This window comes from Ornithorhynchus anatinus, chromosome 12 (genome assembly GCF_004115215.2).
Source record: "Ornithorhynchus anatinus isolate Pmale09 chromosome 12, mOrnAna1.pri.v4, whole genome shotgun sequence".
NCBI lineage: Eukaryota > Metazoa > Chordata > Mammalia > Monotremata > Ornithorhynchidae > Ornithorhynchus > Ornithorhynchus anatinus.
The window spans coordinates 2,183,021-2,205,897 of NC_041739.1; the positions used below are offsets into that span (position 1 = coordinate 2,183,021).

A 22,877-nucleotide genomic window follows, 5' to 3' on the forward strand; every position below is an offset into this window, starting at 1 on the left:
TAAATAGATCTATAACTCTAAAATTTAATGAGCTTGCTTAGGAGCGGGGACGGGACGACGAGTGTTAAGGACGCTTACAATATCTTCGCAGCTGAGGCTGATTAAGCAGGACGTTTTGCCCGCGTGTGAACTCTCGACGAGGCGAGGAAGCCAATCCGGGGATGGAATATCCGTGGAGCGGCTGGTCTCCGGGGGCTCTCACGGAGACGGGAAGCCCGGTGGGAATCCCGGCATCCCCGGCCTCCCAGTTAAGGATGGACTGCTTTTCTGCTGCTTTGGTCTCACCCCAGACCCAAGCGGACCCAAGCTCGGGGCCACTGACCCCTGCATACCCAGGTCCGGCTGATTCAGGAGTCAGGGTCGAGGTCCGTGTCCAATTCCCAACCGTTTGTTCTTTTCCAGCACGCGGTGAGCGCTCAAGCAACAGAGAAGCAGAGTGGCTTAGTGGATAGTGTCCGGGCCTGGGAGACAAAAGGACGTGGGTTCTAATCCCACCCTTCCTCTCCCCGAGACTTGTCTGCCGGGTGACCTCAGGCAAGTCACTTCACTTCTCTCTGCCTTAGTTGCTTCATCCATAAAATGGGGATTAAGACCGTCAGTCCCACGTGGGACAGGGACTGTGTCCAACCCGACTAGCTTGCATCTACCCCAGAGCTTAGAACAGTGCCTGTCACATAGGAAGCGCTTAACAAATGCCATTTAAACAAAATAATACCATGGGTACACTGAATGATTATGTCGGACAGAGCTGAGACCCTCAGACCATGTCCCAGGTTGACCAGCTCAGGGGGTCCCAGAAAAACCAGTTGCAGTTTGGAGGGGAAGGGCTCAGAATCTCCCTGGGCCTCAGCGGGGGCTCTGCATCCACCGATGCAGGTGACCGAGATCCAGCGAGAGAAACCGAGTTGCCTAGTGGGTAAAACCCTGGGCCTGGAAGTCAGAAGGACCAGGTTTCTAATCGCGGATCTGCCACTTGTCTGCTGTGTGACCTTGGGCAAATTGTGACTTCTTTGAGCCTCTGTTACCTCATCTGTAAAACGAGGTTTAAAGACCGTGAGCCCCATGTGGGACAGGAACTCTGTCCAACCCAATTGCTTGTATCCACCCTGGTACTTAGTACAGTGCCTGACACATAGTAAATTATCATTATTAATGATTCCCTAGGCTGGCTATGTCACTATTTCTCCTGTTTCATCCTAAAACGTCACTGCCCCCACCTCATTAAAAGGGACCCCCAGCCCATGGCCGAGGCATCGGATTACACCCCGACTCCTCCAAGCAGTGGATCGAGGGGTTCTGAGGGGCAGGGGTGAGGGAACCAAGGCTCCTCTTGTCGATTCACTGATCAATGTTATTTATGGAGCGCTTACTCTGTGCAGAGCACTGTACCAAGCGCTTGGGAGAATCCAGTGCAACAGAGTTAGCAGGACCCATTCCCTGCCCCTAGTGAGCTTCCGGTCGCTTAGTACAGTGCCTGGAGCATAATAATAATAATAATGATGGCATTGGACAAACACTACATGTCAAGCACTGTTCTAAGCGCTGGGGTAGATATAAGGTAATCGGGTTGTTCCACATGGGGCTCACAGTCTTCATCCCCATTTTACAGATGAGAGAACTGAGGCACAGAGAGGTTGTGACTTGCCCAACGTCACACAACAGACAAGCGGTGGATCTGGGATTAGAACCCATGACCTCTGACTCCCAAGCCCGGTCTCTTTCCACGAAACCACGATTTCCATGTCTGCCTTCCTCGCTTTCTCATGAGGGTGAGGATCAGTCTACTCATTCATTCCTTCAGTTGTATTTATTGAGCGCTTACTATGTGCAGAGCACTGTACTAAGCGCTTGGAATGTACAATTCGGCAACAGAACTAACTCTACGATACTCTCCCAAGCACTTAGCTTGGTAGTCTACGCGGTAGACGCTCAATAAATACCACCCCTTGACCGACTATTCCGAGTTGGAAGCACCGCTGTTGAAGCAAGAGACGAGATATCTTTCAGCTTGGGAAACTTCTCAAAGACGAGGAATTCACTTTAACACAACAGCAGCTTTCTGGGGAGAATCGTTAGAAATCGATAGTCAATCAAATCCACGTCGCAAAAGGAGAACAAAGAAAGGGGGAGAGGCCGATAACGTAGAATAAAGACGGCAGAAAGCATCCAAGAAACTCGACTTTGCTCTCACCGAGTCGAATCTCAGCCCAAACGGATAAAGCTAAATGGCAGGTTGGCTGGTCCTGGTGCGGTGTGCATTAAATCAAGAATAAAAAAAAAAATATGACTCAAGGGAAAAAAAAATGAGGGCCGAAACTATTCTTGTAATGGTTTTATGAACTCCAGGAGACAATGAGTGCGTCGCCTGCAGAGAATCCAAAGGTGAGGCACACACGCCAAGTCGCCGAGAACGAGCTTGTCCCCTGTTCTGTCTTCTCGGAACTGTCGGGACGAGCCCATGGAGACCCCAGGGGGTAAAATGAGGGGGCTCCTAGCGGCGAAACTTGGGGATGAAAAAAGTCACTTTCCAGAGATCCCAGCCCAGGTCTGTGTCGGCCTGGTTAACGTTGGTTCCTCAAGGCCGGAGTGGTTGGATCCAGGGAAGGTTTTCCAGGTTGCATTGTACTCTCCCAAGCGCTTAGTAGGGGGATCTGAATCCTCGATCGGTGGGTTTGTAGAAGCAGGCTTCCCAGCTTCCTCCCGACCTCTCAGTGTGGAAGAGCGTCCCTGAGATGTGTGGCAAGATGGAGGGGTGACCGGCAAAGACGTGAGAAAAAATTCACGGGGTGCAGAGATGCGATTCGGCCAACGCATGGCATTCGTGTAGTTTGGGCAGACGCGATCGGCCGAGGTCGTTTGTTGAGCTGCCGGACATGGGCAGGCCGCCCAGAGTAGAGTTCCAACTCTGATTGCCTCTTCCCCTTAAAAACAGGCAACTCCCACTTTCAAATGAGCGGTGGGGTTGTTCTCCAGAGGAAATGTGGGCGAGGATTCCAATCTTCCTCTTCCACTCGCCCCCGAGGAATGGACAAGCCCCAGATGTGCGCCTCCGAGTCGGTCACTTCTCCCCGCTGCAGGCTCCGTCGGCCCGCCGGCCAGCCATCTGTCTGGTTCCCTGGCTTGGGGCCACCGCCTGCTTCTCAGCTGACCTGCCCACCCTTTCTGGAACTCACACCCCCTACCCCTGGCTCCAGATCTTTAAACTCTCTTTCTCTTTCTACCTACAATTAGTTATTTCAGTGTCTCTCACTCTCTCCCCCACAGTAGACTGTAGTAAGCTCCTTGGGGGCAAGGATCAGGTCTACCATCTCAACTGCTCTCGCGCAAGCAGCCTTCCTTGACTAATCTCTCCTCTCCTCTTCTCCCACTTCCTTCTGTGTGTCCCTGACTTCTTTTCTCCTCCCTCCCAGCCCCTCAGCATACATATATATCTGTCATTTATCTATTTTTGTATATTAATGTCCGTCTTTCCCTCTAGACTGTGGGCTCGTTGTGGGCAGGGAATGTGTCTGTTGGTTGTTGTGTTGAAATAATAATAATTATTATGGTATATGTAAAGTGCTTACTATGTGCCAAGCACCGTACTAAGCACTGGGGGAGATACAAGGTAATCAGGTTGGACACAGTCCCTGTCCCGTGTGGGGCACTCAGTCGTAATCCCCATTTTGCAGATGAGGTAACTGAGGTGCTTCTCCCTTGCTGGCCACAATGACCCCTTTTCTGGGCTCCACATCAGTCAACCTGGATCATCTGCTGGCCAGAAGTGGTTCTCCTCCCCATTGCTATTTTTTTAAATGGTATTTGTTAATCAGTCATATTTATCAAGTGATTACCATGTTTAGGACACTGTACTGAGAGCTTACTATGCAACAGTCACCGTTCTAAGCACTGAGGTAGATACAAGCTAATCGGGTTGGACGCTATCCCCATCCCACGTGGGGTTCATGGTTTTAATCTCCATTTTACAGATGAGGTAACTGAGGCCCAGAAAAGTGAGGTGACATGTCTGCCCACAATGAGCTTACACGTCTAGAGGGGGAGAGAGATGATAATATAAATAAATTAAATAAATGACAGATATGGTCATAAGTGCTGTAGGGCTGGTGGGGGGTGATGAATAAAGGGAGCAAGTCAGGGTGACACAGAAGGGACTGGGAGGAGAGGAAAGGACGGCTTAGTCAGGGAGGGTCTCTTGGAGGAGATGTACCTTCAATAAGACTTGGAAGGGGGAAGAGAGTAATCGTTGGATATGAGAAGGGAGGGCATTCCAGGCCAGAGGCAGGATGTGGGCGAGAGGTCGGTGGCGAGATAGACGAGCTTACTGCATCATCATCCTAGTTATGGCGGGACTCTCCTGAGCGCTTGACACAGTGCTCTGCACACGACAGGGTCAGTCTGAAAATACCACCGATAGTTATCATTCAGTTATATGGTCTCTAAGCATAGGTCACTTTCTCGGGCTACGTCTGTCCCCTTTGGAGAGGCATTCAATCATCTGGAGCGTCAGCACCCACAGCAAGTGCTCAGTAAATACTACCGAAAGATGGATTGATTTGCAAATCACTACCGTAGGAGGTTATCGCAGATCCAGGCTCCCCTCAGCATCAAGCGGAAACTCTCCCAGTGGGCTCTCATCACCGGCAGTTTTCCAGCCTGCAGTCTTGATTCCAAGCCTTCCCCGACTCAGCCCTCTTTTCCTCTTCTCCCCACCCCCCTTCTGCGTCTCCCTGACTTGCTCTCTTTACTCATCCCTTCTCCCGGCCCCACAGCACTTACGTCCACATCTGTAATTTTATTTCTATTAATGTCCGTCTCCCCCTCTAGACTGTAAGCTCGTGGTGGGCTAGAAATGTGTCCGTTTATTGTTATATTGTACTCTCCCAAGTACTCTCCTTAGTACAGTGCTCTGCACAGAGTAAGTGCTCAATAAATACAATTGACTGGGCAGCCAACCTTCTGGCTGTACCTTGATCTCATCCCTCAGGCCTCCATCCCCTCACTCTCTGCTGCTCTCTGGCTTGGAACACCCCCCACTCGATCATATTTTTTGAGTGTTTATTGTGTGCAGAGCACTGTACAAAGCTCTGGGGAGAGTACAATACAACAATAAAGAGACACAATCCCTGCCCATAACAAGATCAGACAGACCTGGCCCTCCCCGCCTCTGAAACTCTTCTGAAATCATACCTCGTCCAACAAGCCTTTCCCAACTGACCACTACCGCGACCCCACCCCACGAGAAGCAGTGTGGCTTAGTGGCTACAGCACAGGTCTGGGATTCAGGAGGACCTGGGTTCTAAACCCGACTCTGCCTCATGTCTGCTGTGGGACCTTGGGCAAGTCGCTTCACTTCTCTGTGCCTCTGTGACCTCATCTTTAAAATGGGGATTAAGAGTATGAGCCCCACATGGGATTGGGACTGTGCCCAGCCTGATTCGATTGAATCTACCCTATTGCTCAGAACAGAACTTGGCACATAGTAAGCACTTAACAAGTACCATAATCATCATCATCCCCCAATTCTCAACGATCCATACACCCTTGTTTATTCCTGCCTTTAGCACTTATTTAAATCAACTGTGAAATCAATAATCATTCTGATCGCTTTATTTGGAAACATTTCTGCCTCCGTCTCTCTGCTATAGTAGAAGCTCTTTGCGGTCAGGGGGCGTGTCACATGTTTCTGCCAAATTTTCCCCAGTCGGTGATATCTATTGAGCACTTAGTGTGTGCAGAGCACTGTACTAAAGCTTGGGAGAGTACAAAATAACAGAGTTGTTAGACACGTTCCCTGTCTACGGCGAGCTAGAGAAAGAATGAAGATCAGGCTCTCGGTGTTTCGGAAGCCAGCAAGCTGCACAGAGACAAAAGCTCCGGCAGGTCTAAAAATCGCATTTTGACTGCAAGACTCAATATACGTTCTTTCTCTCTCTCTCTAATTGTCCCTCCCGTAGCACCCAGACTTGGCTGCTTAAGCTACAGAAAACCTTGCAGCTTTATTACAAGTCCTTGCCTTTCCAATGCGGTAGAACAGTCGGTGCCTTTAATAATAATAATCATAATAGTAATAATAATAATAGTAATACTAGAGAGATAGAAAATGATGGCATTGATGTAGTCTTGTATGCTCTGACCTAGACTTCATTCACATTAGAACTGGAAAACTGGAAAGTGCTTATTCTTGAATTTTATGGTACCAAAAATAGGAAATTACCCCAGCAGATCCTGGCAGGGCTATGAATGGACTGTCATTTGCATGACAAACTTGCTTCTACTGGAGGTCGGAAAGCTGCGGTTTCAATTTCAATTCGCAACTGCCCGAAACTTGGCCTGGAGGTCTGAACCTCGAAAAGGCAACTTAAGGGATAAAAATGGCCATTTCAATCCATCGGCGGTATTTACGGGGTGCTTACTGCGCTCAGAGCACTGTGCTGAGCGTTCGGGAGAGTACGATACAAACCGAGCTGAAGGAAACGTTCCCTTGCCCATTTGTAGGGAACTCCTGGCTCACAAAACACCACTTTTTCGTAAGCTTCTCTTTCACGAGCACCCCGTGTTCGCCTCTCCCTTTCGATGCATCCACTCTGACGTCCAAAATAAACTCCCCTGACAGAACGGGGTCGCCAATCTCCAAAATCCAGGATTGGGGGCCCCTTTGCCGCCCCCCCCCCCCCCCCCCCCCCCGCCAATAAAGACCGTCTCTTAGAAAACACATAACAACACACATCACATTCCTTAGCATCTTCATCCAGGCTTGGGACGAGAGAGCCGTGCGCTCCACGCCACTCAGCTCATGAATGGGGCCTCTGAAAAACTCGGCTCCCACCAAAGGAGGGCCACAGCCGTCTGAGGTATCACCCTGACAGAAGCTCTCTGTCCTCGGCCCCATCCCGACGACACAAAAGGACTCGATATATTATCGACAACAGATGCACTGTGCCCGCGAATAATGGTCTTCCCAAGTGAAATCCAGACACGAGAATAGCAGGTCAGAGCCTCATACCCTTGGCAACGGCCACACACACAATAGCTCCATTTATATTCCATCTCGTCCGGGGAGGGGGTGGCCCTCGGCATCCAACAGAAGCCTGGTTTTTGCTAAACTTCCTTCCCCGTTCAATTGAAAAAGTGGGGGGGAGGGGGGGAACAAGGCACAAAAAATGACCCCAGCACCTTAACTTCCCAAACCCAGATGCCATCTGGATTCGGATGCCACTGAGGGCAGACTGAGCTGACAGCTACAGTGAGGAGTCCAGAGATGGCCCACCAGGATGAAAATCGGGTCGGGTTTAATTCCTCTACAAACAACTGTACCTTCAACACGGAGGCAAAAAGACTAAACGTCTCAATGGTCTCTCTGGAGGATGGATGGCGCGGTGAGATCCCACGGGGTCTGGGGTTGAGCCTGGGATGGCGGGATGTCTCAGTTCACGACTCGTGTACAGATCGGGTGATCGGAAAAGGCCGGGGAAGCAGGAGGAGAGACCAGAGAAATGCCAGTGCGGCCTGCTGGAGAGAGCTCGGGCCTGGAGTCAGAGGACCTGGGTTCTAGTCCCTGCTCTGCCCCTTGCCTGCTGCTGGGGGACCTTGAGCAAGTCATTTCACTGGGCCTCAGTTTTCTCCTCTGAAATATGGGGATTCAACACCCTTTCTCCCACTCCGTTGGGCTCTGAGCCCTATTTGGGAAGGGGCTGTCTCTGATCTGCGTTATAACTATCCCAGTGCTCGGCACACAGTAAGCACTTAAATACAACTATTATTACGATGACGATGCTCACAAATGGTTCTGATACTTAGCCAGTGTGAGCGCTAGAATCTCTCTCACATTACAGCGTCAGCGACTTGTGGGAAGGGACTTGTGTCTTACCTGTGGTATTTGTTAAGCGCTAACAACCTGCCAAGCATGCTGCTAAACGCTGGGGCAGATACCAGAAAAATCAGATCAGAAACAGTCCCTGGCCCACGTGGGCCTCACAGCCTAAAAGAGGAGGACGGTAGGTATTGAACCTCCATTTTACAGAGGAAGAAGCGAAGGCACAGAGAAGAGACTCGGCCAAGGTCACCCAGCCGGCAAGCGGTGGAGTCGGAGTTAGAAGTCAGGACTCCTGCCTTGCACTACCGTGCTCTTTTTCTCTTTTTAACGGTACTTGTTAAGCGCTATTTACCAGACAGGCACGGTACTAAGCTCCGGACTTTTTCCACTAGGCCACGCTACTTTCCACATCTCGGACACCTGGGATATCTCGGTGATATCTACGGCTGCCACTGCTGCTGCTCATTCAATCGTACTTATTGAGTGCTTACCATGTGCAAAGCACTGTACTGAGCATCTGGGAGAGTACGCTACAACAATAAGCAGACATGTTCCCTGCCCTCGACGAGCTTACAGCCCCGCCACGGCGCTCGCCTCCTCCTACCCCCCAGTCTTTGCCAGCTGACTTAGCCACCGACTCTGGAGCCCCTGAAACGCCACCATCAACCAGCCCCTTCCGTCCTCTCCCAGCCGGAGGAGCAAGAGGCCGAGCGGGGACTCTGTGGAGAAAGAGGGAGGGTCTGGCTTGCTTCCAGACCTTTCCACCACCCACTACTGCGGGGACGGGGAATGGCTAGCCTGGCCGTGGACACGGACTCGCTGCTGACTGACCAACAGCTCCCCTGAACCCACAAACCCCACCATATGTCAATGCAAACAGCGCAGCTCAGGTCCTGGAGGGCAGGGGCCGGGTGTGCCAAAGCTATTTGAATGCATTTATTGAGCACCTACTATAATAATAATAATAACGTGCAGAGGATTGTATTAAGTGCTTGGGAAAGTACAATACAACAATAAACGGTGACATTCCCCACCCGCAATGAGCTTACAGTTGAGAAGAGTCATCTATCACTGTGCACTCTTATTTTATATAGTACGTTAAGCGCTTACTATGTCCCAGGCACTGGTCTAAACGCTGGGGTGGATACGAGCGGATCAGGTTGGACACAAACCAGGTCTCAAGTAAGATCTCCCAGTCTTAATCCCCATTTGACAGATGAGGTAGCTGAGGCACGGTGAAGTCAGGTGACTTGCCTTGCCTTGAGAAGCAGCGTGGCTCAGTGGAAAGAGCACGGGCTTGGGAGTCAGAGGTCATGGGTTCTAATCGCTGCTCTGCCACTTAGCTGTGTGACTTTGGGCAAGTCACTTAACTTCTCTGTGCCTCAGTTACCTTATATGGAAAATGGGAATTAAGACTGTGAGTCCCACGTGGGACAACCTAATTACCTTGTATCTACCCAGCGCTTAGAACAGTGCTTGGCACATAGTAAGTGCTTAACAAATACCAAAATTATTAAATTACTATTAGGGAGAGGGGTGTGCTGCAGGGTCCCTAGACACATCTGGCCTCAGTTGAATGCAATCTGACCAGTCCAATACCCACATTCCCCAATAATTATAATAACTATTATTATTATTGTGGTATTTATTAAGCATTGACTATGTGCCAGGCACTGTTCTAAGCACTGGGGTGGATACAAGTGAATCAGCTTGGACACAGTCTCTGTCCCACCTCTCCTGTCTCAACCCTTTTTTACAGATGAGGTAAGTGAGGCACAGAGGAAGTGAAGTGACTTGCCCAAGGTCACACAGCCCACAGTGAATCCAGACCTGCTATCCTTGAAGCTCCTTGAGGCCAGAGGCGGTGTGTCTCCCAAGCACTCAGCACAGCACCGTGCACCCAGCAGGAACTCAGTAAATACTCTCGATCGATGCACGACCCAGCTCAGATTTGCCACTGCTCACTGCACAGCCACGATGGATCACAGTGATGATGACGATGATGGTCTTTGTTAAGCGCTTACTGGGTGCCGGGCACTGTTCTAAGCGCTGGGGTAGATAGAAGGAAATTAGATTGTCCCCTGTGGGGCTCACAGTCTTGATCCCCATTTTACAGATGAGGTAACTGAGGCACAGAGGAGTGAAGTGACTTGCCCAAAGTCACACAGCAGATAAATGGCAGAGTCGGGATCAGAACCCCGACCTTTGACTCCCAAGCCCGGGCTCTTTCCACTAAGCCACGCTGCATCAGCTCTACACACACAGAAGGGGATAAGATCGGGCTTAAACGGGTCAATCTTTTTCCTCTTTTTCTCTAGACCGAAAGCTCGTTGTGGGCAGGGAACGTATCTACCAACGCCGTTGTATTGTACTCTCCCAAGCACATAGTACATTCCTCTGCACACAGTAAGCACTCAGTAAATACCATTGATTGAGTGATCTTTTTCAACAGAAAATGCCTGTTAGATTCAAACGTTTGTCATATTTTTCACCGGGGCCTGGGAAAAGCAGGTTACGGGTGGCGGCCCAGTGACCATTAATTAGCTCCGGCTTCTCTGGGGGAGCTGGAGTCGGACGGCAGGACATTTGAGAATTGATCCATCGTATGTAGTGAGCGCTCGCTGTGTAAAGAGAGAGCACTGTACTAAGCGCTTGGGTGAGCATAATAGGACAGAGTTGATAGATATTATTCCGTGCCCACAGCGAGATTCCAGGCTACAAGGGGAGACAGACGTTAATATCAATCAATTATGGACATGGACATAATAATAATGATGGTATCTGTTAAGCGCTTACTATGTGCAAAGCACTCTTCTAAGTGCTGGGAAATACAAGGTGATCAGGTTGTCCCACATGGGGCTCACAGTCTTAATTCCCATTTTACAGATGAGGTCACTGAGGCACAGAGAAGTTAAGTGACTTGCCCAAAGTCACAGAGCCGACAAGCAGTGGAGTCGGGATTAGAACCCATGGCCTCTGACTCCCAAACCCTTGCTCTTTCCACTGAGCCACACTCCTTCCCTGCACATTAGTGCTGTGGGGTGGAGAGAGGGGTGAATAAAGGGAGCAAATCCAAGTGCAAGAGTGACGCAGAAGAGAGTGGGAGATGAGAAACTGAGGACTGGGTCGGAGAAGGCTTCTTGGAGGAGGTGAGCTTTTAATAAGTTTTCGAAGATAAATGCAGAGCCTTGCTTTGAGTGCCGGGGGAGGAGGAGGATTTCTTCCCGGGGAGACCCTGGCTCGGCTACCATGCCCTCTTTGAACGGGCCTTCCCGGCCTGTTCGGCCAGCCGTGGTAGTCAAGCCCTCAGGCCCTGTGACCCTTTTCCTCGGCTCTCCGGGATCCACGCGATCTCCGCTGGCCATGCCAGCCCCGACGATGGCACGCATAGGGGTAATGGTCCATTTAGAGGCCGGGTGCCCCGGTGCCAGCTGGACCGGTGCGGGGGGAACCTCCTTCGTGTTGCCTTCGCCTTCTGAGCCGGCCTGTTCCTGCACCTCCTGAGACTGCTGGGAGTCCGGGAGAGAGGCCAAGGAGTAAACCCAATAGCTTCGGATTCGCGGTCCATGATGCCAAGGACCGGCTCAGCCTCTGACCGCCTGCGATCCTGGTTCGCCCTAAGATGGCACATGGATTGCTGGCCGTCCATGGCGGGAGATGGTTACTTCGCGGGCCTGAGAGTCAAAAGAACCTGAGTTCTAATCCCGGCTCTGTCACTTGTCTGCTGTGTGGCCTTGGATAAGTCACTTCACTTCTCTGGGCCTCAGTTCCCTCATTTGTAAAATGTGGATAAGAGTGTGAACCCCATGTAGGACAGAGACTGTGTCCATCTTGATTAATTTGCACCATCCCCAGAGTTTAGAACAGTGCTTGGCATTCATTCAGTTGTATTTATTGAGCGCTTACTATGTGTAGAGCACTCTACTAAGCTCTTGGAATGTACACAAAGCATGCACTTAACAAGTACCATAATGATTATTCTGCTTTGCCCAGGGCCCATTCCTTGCCTGATTTCTTCTTCATTTCCTTCCCCACGGCCCCGTCGACTTTAAAATTCAGGCTCCTGATGCAGTGACAGTGAGATGGGATGGGGCAATTTTGAAGGAGAAACAGAAAAATTTTGCATTCTGCGCATTCAAACTGACTTTGGATCAGCGGTATTTGCCGAGCACTTACTGTACACAAAGCACTGTGATGATTAATAACTGTGGTATTTGTTAAGCGCTGGCTACGTGCCAAGCACGGTTCTAAGCGCTGGGGCAGACACGAGGCAATCAGGTCGGACACAGTCCCGATCCCACGTGGGGATCAAAGTCTTAATCCCCATTTTACAGATGAGGGAATCGAGGCCCAGAGAAGCAAAGTGACTTCCCCAAGGTCACACAGCCGACATGTGGGGGAGCTGGGATTAGGACCCACGATCTCTGACGTCCAGGACCGGGCTCTTTCCACTAGGCCACGCCGCTTATACGCTGCCACTCGAAACGTTTAGGAGAGAAGCATGCAGTGGAGCTGGGAGACATGAAATAAACGTGTTGGTGACGAGGCTCCCCCTTCCTTCCTAGTCTGCCCGGCCTCCGGCACCGCCAGCCGGCCTCCCCATCCTTGGACTTCCCGGGGCTCACCGGCTCTGGTTTGGCCGGCACCGGCCCTCACCCCCGGTCCACGGAACGTGGTCGCGCGTGACACAGTGTTTCCATCTCAGCGGGGCAAAAGGGAGACGGGAACACCACGAGGAAAATATCGATCGTTAGAGATCAGGGAGATCTCAACTCGAGCTCGGTGTCTCTCTCCTTGAGGGAATCGCTCTAGCTGAAGCCTCCGGAGCCGAGGCCGGCGGAAGACTGGGATGACCTTCAAGTCAACACACTCGGGCACTTGTTAAAACAAACATCATTGTCACCGCTAAAATTGAGTTTCCAAGTCTCTCCCCTTAGTGGCCGCAGAATAATTTGAAAAGGAGCAGGGTGGCGGCCCCTCTGCAAAGACACCAATCGTCATCATTAAAAGACCTTAAAAGAACAACCCAGATCGGAGGGCCGACTCCGTCACCTTAATATTTAATGAAGGGCTGTTTCCATGAGCGTCAGGGTACGGGTCGAACACTTACATACGAAAACACGCGGGCGTCGGAGAAATCTGACTGTCACGGGTAGTCTCTCTGCCGGCCTAGAGTCAGGCTGAATCTCATTTTGCAATAACCAGACCCGAGGCAGGGAGGAAGAAGTCTTTGATGGTCAAAACAAGGCCAAATGGCTTCTATTCTCCCTACCCAAGTCCTTTTGCTGAAAAGGACTTGATAAAATGGTTAGGCATTTAATGTAACCCCCCCCACCCCCCACACCCCCCCCCCCCGCAAAAAAACAAACATTCCTTAATCTTGCCTGGGACTTTATCATAATCCCAAATGGTCTTGTTTAACTAGGGGCCTTTTCTCCGAACAAAGATAAGGAAGGAGATGCGGGGTTCCCCCTCCTAAGGCAGGGATTGGAAGACAAATAAACTTTTAGGGAGGTGACCAGGTGACTGAGTCACTAATGGACCCCAGTGAAGCGGGAGGGGGGAGGTGGTGAAATGAAATAACGGTTAAATAATTATCAAAGGTTAACAATGGGCACTTTGTGACAGAGGGTGATTTGGCTTTATCGGAGAGAAAGAGCGCAAAAAGAGACCGCAACTGCATTTTTCAGCTCTCCACGACGACCGTTTTGCTTAGGAACAGTTTTACGATCCGGGTGGTCCACCTCTGGTCATGGTGACATTCCATGTCCGAAAACCAAAATAAAATAAAATAAGATAAAGTCTCCCTCCCCCTTAGACCGTCGTGAGTCTCATGTGGGACAGAGACCACGTCTGATCTGATGATCTCAAACCCACCCCAGGGCTCGGTGAGCTCTTCAACGCGACCGTCTTTAATCAAAGCAATGGAGACCGAGAGAGGAAGGTGAGGTCGACGGAATCATTTTAAATTTAAGTTCCCCCACACAACCCGAGGCACCCACGCTGTTGCTAGATGACATGAATGGCTTTGAATTCAGAGTTCACATCAGGACATAGCCTCTCCTGGTGACCCCTAACCGCAGCTCCTCAAAATCCGAACACCCCAGTGTGCCCAGGCACATTTCTCGACCGTCGTGCCAGCTACACACGCCCTGTGGATTTGCTCCCCCAAATCCTGCAACGCTTCGCATCTCAGCACCGCATCCCATCTCAGCACTGCATCCTCCCTCTCTCCCAACGTCACCCTCCTTAACCTCAGGGCGAAGCTGGCATCCATCACGCCGACCACTGTCCCGAAACCCTGCTGCCCCTTCCACGTACATTCCTCCTTTCCAGCAACCCGACGCCCCAAGAAATAGACGCTCTAAGGTGAATTTCCACTTACAAAAGAGGCTCCTTCTATCCGCAAAAGAAGCTGACGCGGGATCGGGCAAAAACCAAGCAGAACATTTTCAAACTGGCCCTCCGAAGCCCGGTCTAATCCGGCTGCAGAAATTCGGTGTTGATGGCCGGGAACGACGACTTCTCCCGGTTTCCTTTCATTCCAGCCGTCGGCTAAAACCCAGGTGGCCTGCGGGATTGGAGTTTTTCTCCCCAGCACAAAGCTTTTTCCCTTTGTATGCTCAGAACCGTGCGTCCCACATTGGCCTTTTCATTCACACACCTACACGTACACACTCGCAGGTGAATTTCACCGTCAGAGATGTCATCTTGGAGCGCGAAGGACAGCCGTGTACACACACACACACTCCAGAGGAAGCTTCTTAGCTATCTAATGGTGGGGAATCTGCATTCATTTTAATTTCTCAGGTCTGTCTCTAGGGGAAGAAGACGTCAGCGACTTGGTTACACTGTAGATGTTTAACGGGGGTGTGGGCAGCCCCGCTGCCTCTCGCTAGACTGTAAACTCCTTGAGGCCAGTGGTCTGCATCGATTAATATCACTGCACTCTCCCAAGCACTTGGTATCCCCTCATCACGTTTGACAGAACGTTCTCCCTACCGCTGTAACCTCATTCATTCTATCCTATTGAGTGCTTACTGTGTGCAGAGCACTGTAACAAGCACTTGGAAAGTACAAGATGGCAATAAAGAGAGACAATCCCTGCCCACAACAGGCTTACAGTCTAGATGGGGGGAAACAGACAGCAAAACAAGTAAAGAGGCAACGATATACACGTAAACTGCCATCGAAATCACACAGCCTGCCACGTCACCCCAAAGCCACATCTCCTCCAGGAGGTCTTCCCCGACTAAACCCTCATTTCCTCTCCTTCCACTCCCTTCTCTTGGATTTGCACCCTTTCTTTATTCATCCCTCCCTCAATTCCACAGCACGTATGTGCACCGCTGTCATTTAATTTATTCACAGTCATGTCTCTCCCCACCTCCAGACCGCAAGCTCGCTGTGGGCGGGGAACGTGTCTGCCAACTCTGTTATAGCGTACCCTCCCAAGTGCTTAGCACAGAGTAAGCGTTCGGTAAATACAACTGATCGATGGCACCCAGTAGGTAAATATCAATCTGACGGATTGACTGACTGTTTTTTAGTGCCAGGAACAGGGCACTGATCCAGACTTCGCCCTGTGGGTCGTGATGCTCTGCACAAGTGTCAAAATGCCTCTGCGTCTGTTTACTTTTATCATTAGTACCAGCATTTAGTACAGTTCGCCAGAGGAAGTGCTCAATAAATACAACTGAGTGAATGAATTGGAATGAAAGCTCATTGAGTTTCCAGCCCTCTTTAGCCCCTCATCCACTCACCTCCCCGAACTGGGCTTGGATTTGTAACGGATAATAGTAATAGTATTTTTTAAAAGCCTACTGTGTGCAGTGCACACAAGGGAAAAAAAAATAGGAGGGAGAAGATTAGAACTGATCCGTGTACCTTTGGGGGCTCTCTCAATTCAAGAATAAGGGGGTGACTTGTTTGGAAATGGATAAAGAGAAACAAACATGTATTTTTGTTTGCATCGCTACAGCCAAAAATTCTCAGAAAGAGCTCTGGGGATAATCATCAACAGTGATATTGAGTCCTTACTACGTGTAGAACACTGTACTAAAGGTTTGGGAGAGTTGGAAGGTACGTTCCCTGCCCATGAGCTTATAATCAATCAGTAGTATTTATTGAGCACTTACTGAGTATATAGAGGACACTATTAGGGATTGGGAGAGTTCCATAGAATTATTAAACACTATCCCTGCCCCTGAGAACTCTACAATCTAGCAGGGAAGACAGAGAGTAAAAGAAATTACAGATGGGAGGAAGTAATCATCAAGATTTAAGAGAAGCAGTATGGATAAAGCCTGGGGGGTCACAAGGACCTGAGCTCTAATCCCAACTCCATCACCTGCAGACCATCCATCAAGGTCTGCTGGGTGACCTTGGGTAGGTCCCTTTCACTTCACTCTGTGCTCAGTTCCCTCATCTGTAAAATAGGGCTTAAGACTGTGAGCCCTGGGACAAGGATGGTGTCCAACGTGATTACTCTGTATCTACCCCAGCGCTCAGAACAGTACCTGGAATAGAGTAAGCACTTACATATCATACGGGGATGGGGCAGGGGTGAATACCCATGCTCTTAAGAGATGTGGAAGGGCTCATTCATTCGATTCAATCGTATTTGAGCCCTTACTGTGTGCAGAGCACTGTGCTAAGCATTCGGGAAAGTACAACACAGCAATAAAGAGAGACAATCCCTGCCCGCAAAGAGCTCACAGTTTGGGGGGGGGGCGGGCGGAGGGGGAGGGACAGACATCAATACCAGTAAACAGACATCAATATAAATAAACAAAATTACAGATCTATGCAACTGCTCGATTGGCCGTTGTGGAGGACAGGGGTTGGGGAGATGAGAAACGAATCGGGGAAGGTCTCCTGGAGGAGGGGTGATTTCAGAAGGGCCTTGGTGATGGCGAGAGCGGAGATGGGCCCGGAGCTGCCTCCCCTTGGAGAAAGGTGAGGGGGCTGCCCTACACGCTCTCCACGATCGATCGATCGATCGATCGGTTAGGCCCCATCGTTGGTCGGTGGCGGTCCTTTTCCCGGGCAGGGGGCGCTTTGGACCTTCTGAAAACGCAGGCCCCAACCCCAGCCTCTCCAGAGTTTTCATCAGGACAGGAGGGTGTACGGAGAGACAAAGCACTCGCTTAATTATTACTTTACCAACGGAATGTATACAAATGGATTCACCCTCGCTCCTTCGTCTTCGAAAAGCTCATAAAACACAGAGGGAAAGGCAGAATAATTACAAAAGCCCCATAATTTAATTCCCGAATAACTCCTCCTAACAGACTCCCTAATCTTGAATAAAGGGTGAAGTCGGTAATGAGGCCGTTAGTAACGAAGTCGTTTACGGTGAAAACTTTTGTCCAGGGGCAAAGGGGCGGGGGAAGGAGGAAAGGAAAAAGTCAGAAGCTGCATTTCTTCATTTTGAACCCCCATTACGAGCGCAGTATCCATTTCTGCGTGCTTAGCACGAGCGTCTAACTCATTCGAACAGGACGCCTGGTAAAAATCTTTATTCGCTCTGCTCTCGCTCAAGCACCGTGAAAACAAAACAAAAACAAGTTATAAAAATAAAGAACCGAGGCTCTGAAGGTTGATCCCTTAATTGCTGATCGGAGCTGGGAAATACATCTCGGCTCCCTCCTCTTCCTCCCCTCCCGCCCCCCACCCCTAATTGAAAGAGTCTCGTTAAACCTTTTGAAATGCACTTTAGAAAACGCAAGAATTCAGCCTAGAACAGGTTTTTTAATTTGGGTCATTTTATGTTCCTAGCAGTAGTGACGGGTGCTTAGCAACGCTTTTCTGGTGGACTTTTAAAGAGAATGAATACCTGGAATACAGCATTTTACTCCGACTCGTAGCATTAATTATCCAGATCACCGTATTTAGACAGGTACTACGTTGTCCCAGTAAGGAAAAGAAGAAAACAAAAAACCAACACACCCAACAAAACGCGATGCGGACAGAAAAAAAGTGTTTCTGCAAGAGAGCGTCTGGCCAAGGGCCCGCATTCTCCTGGAAAAACCAAAAATCAAAAAAAAAAAAAAAGCCAGACCCAACCAAGCGAAGGAGGAGAAGCGACCAGTAAATATCCGGGGCGCCCCAAGTTTCACCGTGGAGACGAACGGCCGGCGCAGAAACTCTTTGTGCGAGAGAAAGGTGGGGGTGGAGAGGGGTCTGGGGTCTCCTCCCCCGGAGGTCTTTGTACAAGAGGAGGAGGAGGAGCCGGTGGTCATCTGCAAAACCCCCTCCGACCTTTGGTCCTGATTCCACCGGGAACAAAGTTGGCCAGTGTTGGGCCACTTTACGCGGGCCATCTCGGAGATGGATGAAATCACACGTTTAATGCGGTGTGTGTGTCAGCGTGTGTGCATAAGGGTGTGAGAGAGAAGGGGGTGGGCAGAAGGGTGTGAAAGAGTGGGTGTGCAAAAGGGTGTGAAAGAGTGGGTGTGCATAAGAGTGCGAGAGAGTGGATGTGCCAAAAGGGTGTGAAAGAGTGGGTGTGCAAAAGGGTGTGAAAGAGTGGGTGTGCAAAAAGCGCGTGAAAGAGTGGGATTGTCTCTCTTTAATGCTATATTCCACTTTCCCAAGCACTTAGAACAGTGCTCTGCACACAGTAAGCGCTCCCTAAAGACGATTGAACGAGTGGGTGTGCATAAGGCGGGGAGAGAGAAGGTGTGCATAAGGGTGTGAGAGAGTGGGATTGTCTCTCTGCGTTCCTGTGCTTTCCCAAGCGCTTAGTACAGTGCTCTGCACACAGTAAGCGCTCAAGAAAGACGACTGAACGAGTGGGGGGGGGGGCATAAGGGTGTGAGAGAGAGAGTGGGTGTGCGGGAGAGGGTGTGTGTGAGAGTGTAAGCGTGCACAAGGGTATGAGAGAGGAGTGGAAGCGGACACACACACCAACACACACAAAGTCATTTCCCAGCCGCTGGACCAAAGATTCTTCCGACTAACTTTTCCAGGTCATTTTCTTCGACTGCCTCTGTCCGCGCCGAGGCCTGGGGGCGTCGGGAGCACCCCGAATTTTCCTCTCCACTCCCCCTCTGCACCTCCAAATCTCCAACACCACAACTCCCTCTTTGTCTGAGAGCTCCCACGCCACATCTCTCCAGCCTATTTCTTTTTCCCAAGGCCTTAATTTTTTTTTTAAAGCTTTCGGCTCACTCCTCAAGACCCCGTTCCCCAAGAGCTATCACATTTTTTTGGGGGGGGGGGGAGGTGGGGTGGGGGACGTTTGCTCCTCCCCATTAAAGCACCGGGGTGCCTTGGAAAGAAACATCCATCGTACTTTGATTTTCAACGCCTGCGGCGACAGGAATCCTCGAGGCTTTGAACCCCGGGCCGAGGGGTTGAGGTGGGGGTGCAAAAATCTAGCTCCAGGACCTGCTTTCCTGGGCCTTTCTTCCCCCCGGCCCCCCCACCAAAAAACCCCCTCCTCCTGAACGACTTTAACAATTAGCAACACACGGAGGTCTCCGGACGGCTCCCTGAAAGATTTCAAGCTGGAGAACAAAGGTTTATTTTAAAGACGAAAAACCGTGGTCTGGGCAAACTCCAGACCTGAATCTGCTTCCAATTATCCAAAGTATTTCCACTTCGGTGGAGGAGGGGAGGTGTGTGTGGGGGGGGGGGGGGAGGGAGAAATCCAATCTTCGGCTCCTCCAACGGCCATGCAACGAATGCACTTGATTAGATGGAGCTTTTAAAAATCCCGAAAGGGTCTGGGACACAGAGCCGGCCGGCCTCTCTTTCGACATTTATTAGGGATTCCGGAAAACAAACAGAACCGAAAAAAACAAAAAAAACACAAAAAGACCCAGCTCCAGCAGAGAGGTGCGGGTGGGTCTGGGGGCCGGGACGGGAGAGAATTGGGAATTTTCTCCTCTCTCTCCCTCCCGCAGATCCGTCTCCTTTTTTTCGCATTCCTCCTGCCAAAACGTCCGAGATTTAACTTTCTACTCCGACCTTAATATTCCGCAGGACCGTCCAGACCCAAATCCCACCATTTTCCCATCCTCGAGGGGGGAAAAAAAAATACAACCCGGACCCTCCTCCCGGTTGTAAAGTTGAATGTCTTTCGCAGACTCTGCCCTTCAGGAGAATCCCTCTCCCCAGCTAAATCCGAAAAAAAAACCCGGGATCCTTTAATTAGGAAGGCTATTTTATAAATGCCCCCCGCACCGCCCCCCGGCAATTAAGAGGATGGATTTTTTTTAGCCGGTGGAAGGTGAGGGCTGATTCATTTCAACTCGATGCAGATGCTTGGACGTCGCGGACCTCAGTTAGGCGAAAAAGTCCTGGCTCCGTTGGAAGGGAAGCCCCCTCCCCATCCGACCCAAGTCACCGCAGGTGGACGGGCCCGCGGCGCACAAGTCCAATCCTCTCCTTCCCACCATGGGGACAAAAGCCTGCGGCAAAGACGCGGAGGCGGGAGGTTGGAGGGGGGGGGAAAAGGGGAGTGGGAGCGGGGGAAAAAGGGGAATGGGAGCGGGGGAAAAGGGGAGTGGGAGAGGGAGGAAAAGGAGAGTGGGAGTGGGGAAAAAAGGGGAGTGGGAGGGGGGAAAAGGGGAGTGGGAGGGGGGAAAAGGGGAGTGGGAGAGGGGGGAAAAGGGGAGTGGGAGGTGGAGGAAAAGGGGAGTGGGAAGGGGGAAAAAGGGGAGTGGGAGAGGGGGAAAGGGGAGTGGGAAGGGGGAAAAGGGGAGTGGGAAGGGGGGAAAAGGGGAATGGGGGAGGGGGGAAAAGAGGAGGGGGGAAGAGGAGTGAGGGAGGGAAAAGGGGAGTGGGAGAGGGGGGAGAGGAAAGTTGCCCCCCTCCGATTTCCCGTGGGGGTCCGAGCTCGGACCCACAAGGGTTAAGCGCCCGCGGCCTTGGTGACCGTCTCCATCTCTGGAACCCGTCATTTCATTCAATAGTATTTATTGAGCGCGTACTATGTGCAGAACACTGTACTAAGCGCTTGGAACGGACAATTCGGCGACGGAGACAATCCCTGCCCAATAACGGGCTCAGAGTCTAAACGGTCCTGGGGAGGGGTTCTCCCTTCCCGCCCCCCCCCCCACCCGGCTCCCCCCCGCCCCCCCCTTACCTTCCTGCGGCGGGGCTGCGGGGTTTGGAAGGGCCGGACTGGTGAGGACTGGTGAGGACTGGACAGAGGTCCGGGAAGGACTGGACGGCGGGGCTGGGTGTGGAGCGCGTCCTGATGGAGGGAGGCCGGCGCACGGATAGGCTGAGCTTCGTCTGTTTACACCCAGCCGGGGGGGAGGGGGTCGAATAAGGGGAGGGGGCCGAAAGGGGGAGGGGCCGGCCTGACGCTCCTTAACCCCTCAGAGCCCGGCCCCCTTCCCCCTGCCCGACCCACGGCTCCACTCCCCCGCACCCCCCACCCCAAACCGGCCTCTCCAAGCGCACCCCTTTTCTTCCAACGCTGCGCCCTGGACCTTCCCCCTCCAACCCCGCAGACTTTTGGGGTTCGGTGTGCAGCCCGGGATCCCCGCACCCGGACACACACGCATGCAGTCCCACGCGAGCTCTCCAACGCGCACCCCAAGCGTGCACATCCTTCGCCAAAAGCTCCATCTCCCCAAGGGGGACCACCCCCGCAAGTGGCCCCGGGGTCGGGGTTGAGGAAACCCCCACCGGCCTCCCTCCCCCCCACCCCCCCGCGACCCTGATGGTGACCCAACACCCCCACGACCACCCCCATCTCATTCCGACTCCCCGGGAACGGATCTCCCGCTCCCACCCCCCAGCCGGCTTTGTTTTCCCGGTTACCTCTTTTAAAGGAGGCTGAAGCACCGGGCCAAGGGGGTGGGGGCGGGGGTCCGGACTCCCCCCACACCCCCATTCCCCGGCGACCCTGGTGCCGGTCAGTCACCTTGGGGTACCCCGGGCGGACCCGGCCCCTGCCAGGCAGAACCGTGGGGGTGAGAGCCCTTTGGAGGTGGCTGGACCCGCTCCCCCTTTAAAATATCTATTTTTAGTAAGTCGATCCTTTCCTCGTCCTGGTTATGGAATTCTCCTCAACGGTGATGAACGCCCCCCTCTCCTCCTCCTCCTCCTTCTCCTTCTCCTCTTTCTCCTCCACCTCCCCCTCCGCCCCCCTCGGCTAAAGTCCCCGGCCGTCCCTCACGGGCCGGGCCGGGCGGGCCCGGAGAGTCCGGAACACCTCCGGCCATTCGGTGGTCACCCGGTGGGCAAGGGGAGGCTCTTTTTGGGCCCCCGGACCCGCTGCCCCGTGGTGTCGGACCAGCCTCCCACCCCGAGACGCACACACCCATCTCCGGGGCCGGTTCCGGGGAGACTCGCCCGGCCGCTACCGGCTTCCGATCCGGGCTTCAAGTCCTCTAGGCCCATTTGTGGTTTTGGGGACCCCCCGGGGTTTTCTTCCTTCACCTTTCCCGTTTCCATCTCCCCCTTTCTTTTGAAATATCTGGGTAGAAAGCACTTCCCTTTCTCCGGAGTCTTTCTTTCCTGACATTCCCCTGGCGCCTTTTCTCCACGGCAGCTCGGGGTAGAATTTGAGGTTGGCCCAGAGACCCCTCACTTACAACCCGGCTGACCGTACATCGACCGCCAACACGTTGGGGGTGTTCTCTCGTGACTCCGCAGGCAGGAAACTCTAATCCCGAGCTAGGAAGATATACTATGGCTCTTTTGGGCAGGACTATTCCTCCGGCCCCTTCCATCTCCGAGCCCGGAGAGGTAAGGATGGGACGAGAGGAGACGGGCCTTCCCGGGGCCTTTATACGTCCGACTGCTGAAGCGGCTGGGTCAATCAATCGATCGATCAATTACTGAGCGCCTTGTGAGCATTCGCCGCACGTCTCCCCGCTCCTTGGTATCCTCCAGTGATCGCCCACGCCTCTCCACATCAAACAGAAACTCCCCGACCGAGGGCTTTAAAGGCCCTCGATCAGCTTCTCCTCGCTTCTCTCCCACCACACCCCAGCTCGCACGCTTCGCTCCTCTCCAGCCGCTCTACTCCCTGGGCCTAGTTCTCCACTCTCCGGTCACCAAATATTTGTTCATGCCCCCGCTCTGCCCCCGACCCCGC

General features: G+C 52.1%; 1 protein-coding gene and 1 long non-coding RNA gene across 2 annotated transcripts in view; both read right to left on the reverse strand.

The window, feature by feature from the left end:
* TENM3 (teneurin transmembrane protein 3) overlaps window positions 1-22,877 on the reverse strand; it is a 956,917-nt gene that overhangs the window by 138,385 nt on the left and 795,655 nt on the right. The window lies entirely within an intron of this gene.
* On the reverse strand, window positions 19,968-21,061 carry LOC120638717. The gene is made up of 2 exons (XR_005660610.1): window positions 20,910-21,061; window positions 19,968-20,232 (listed from the first exon to the last, which is right to left on the reverse strand). It is a non-coding gene; the product is annotated as an uncharacterized LOC120638717 (long non-coding RNA).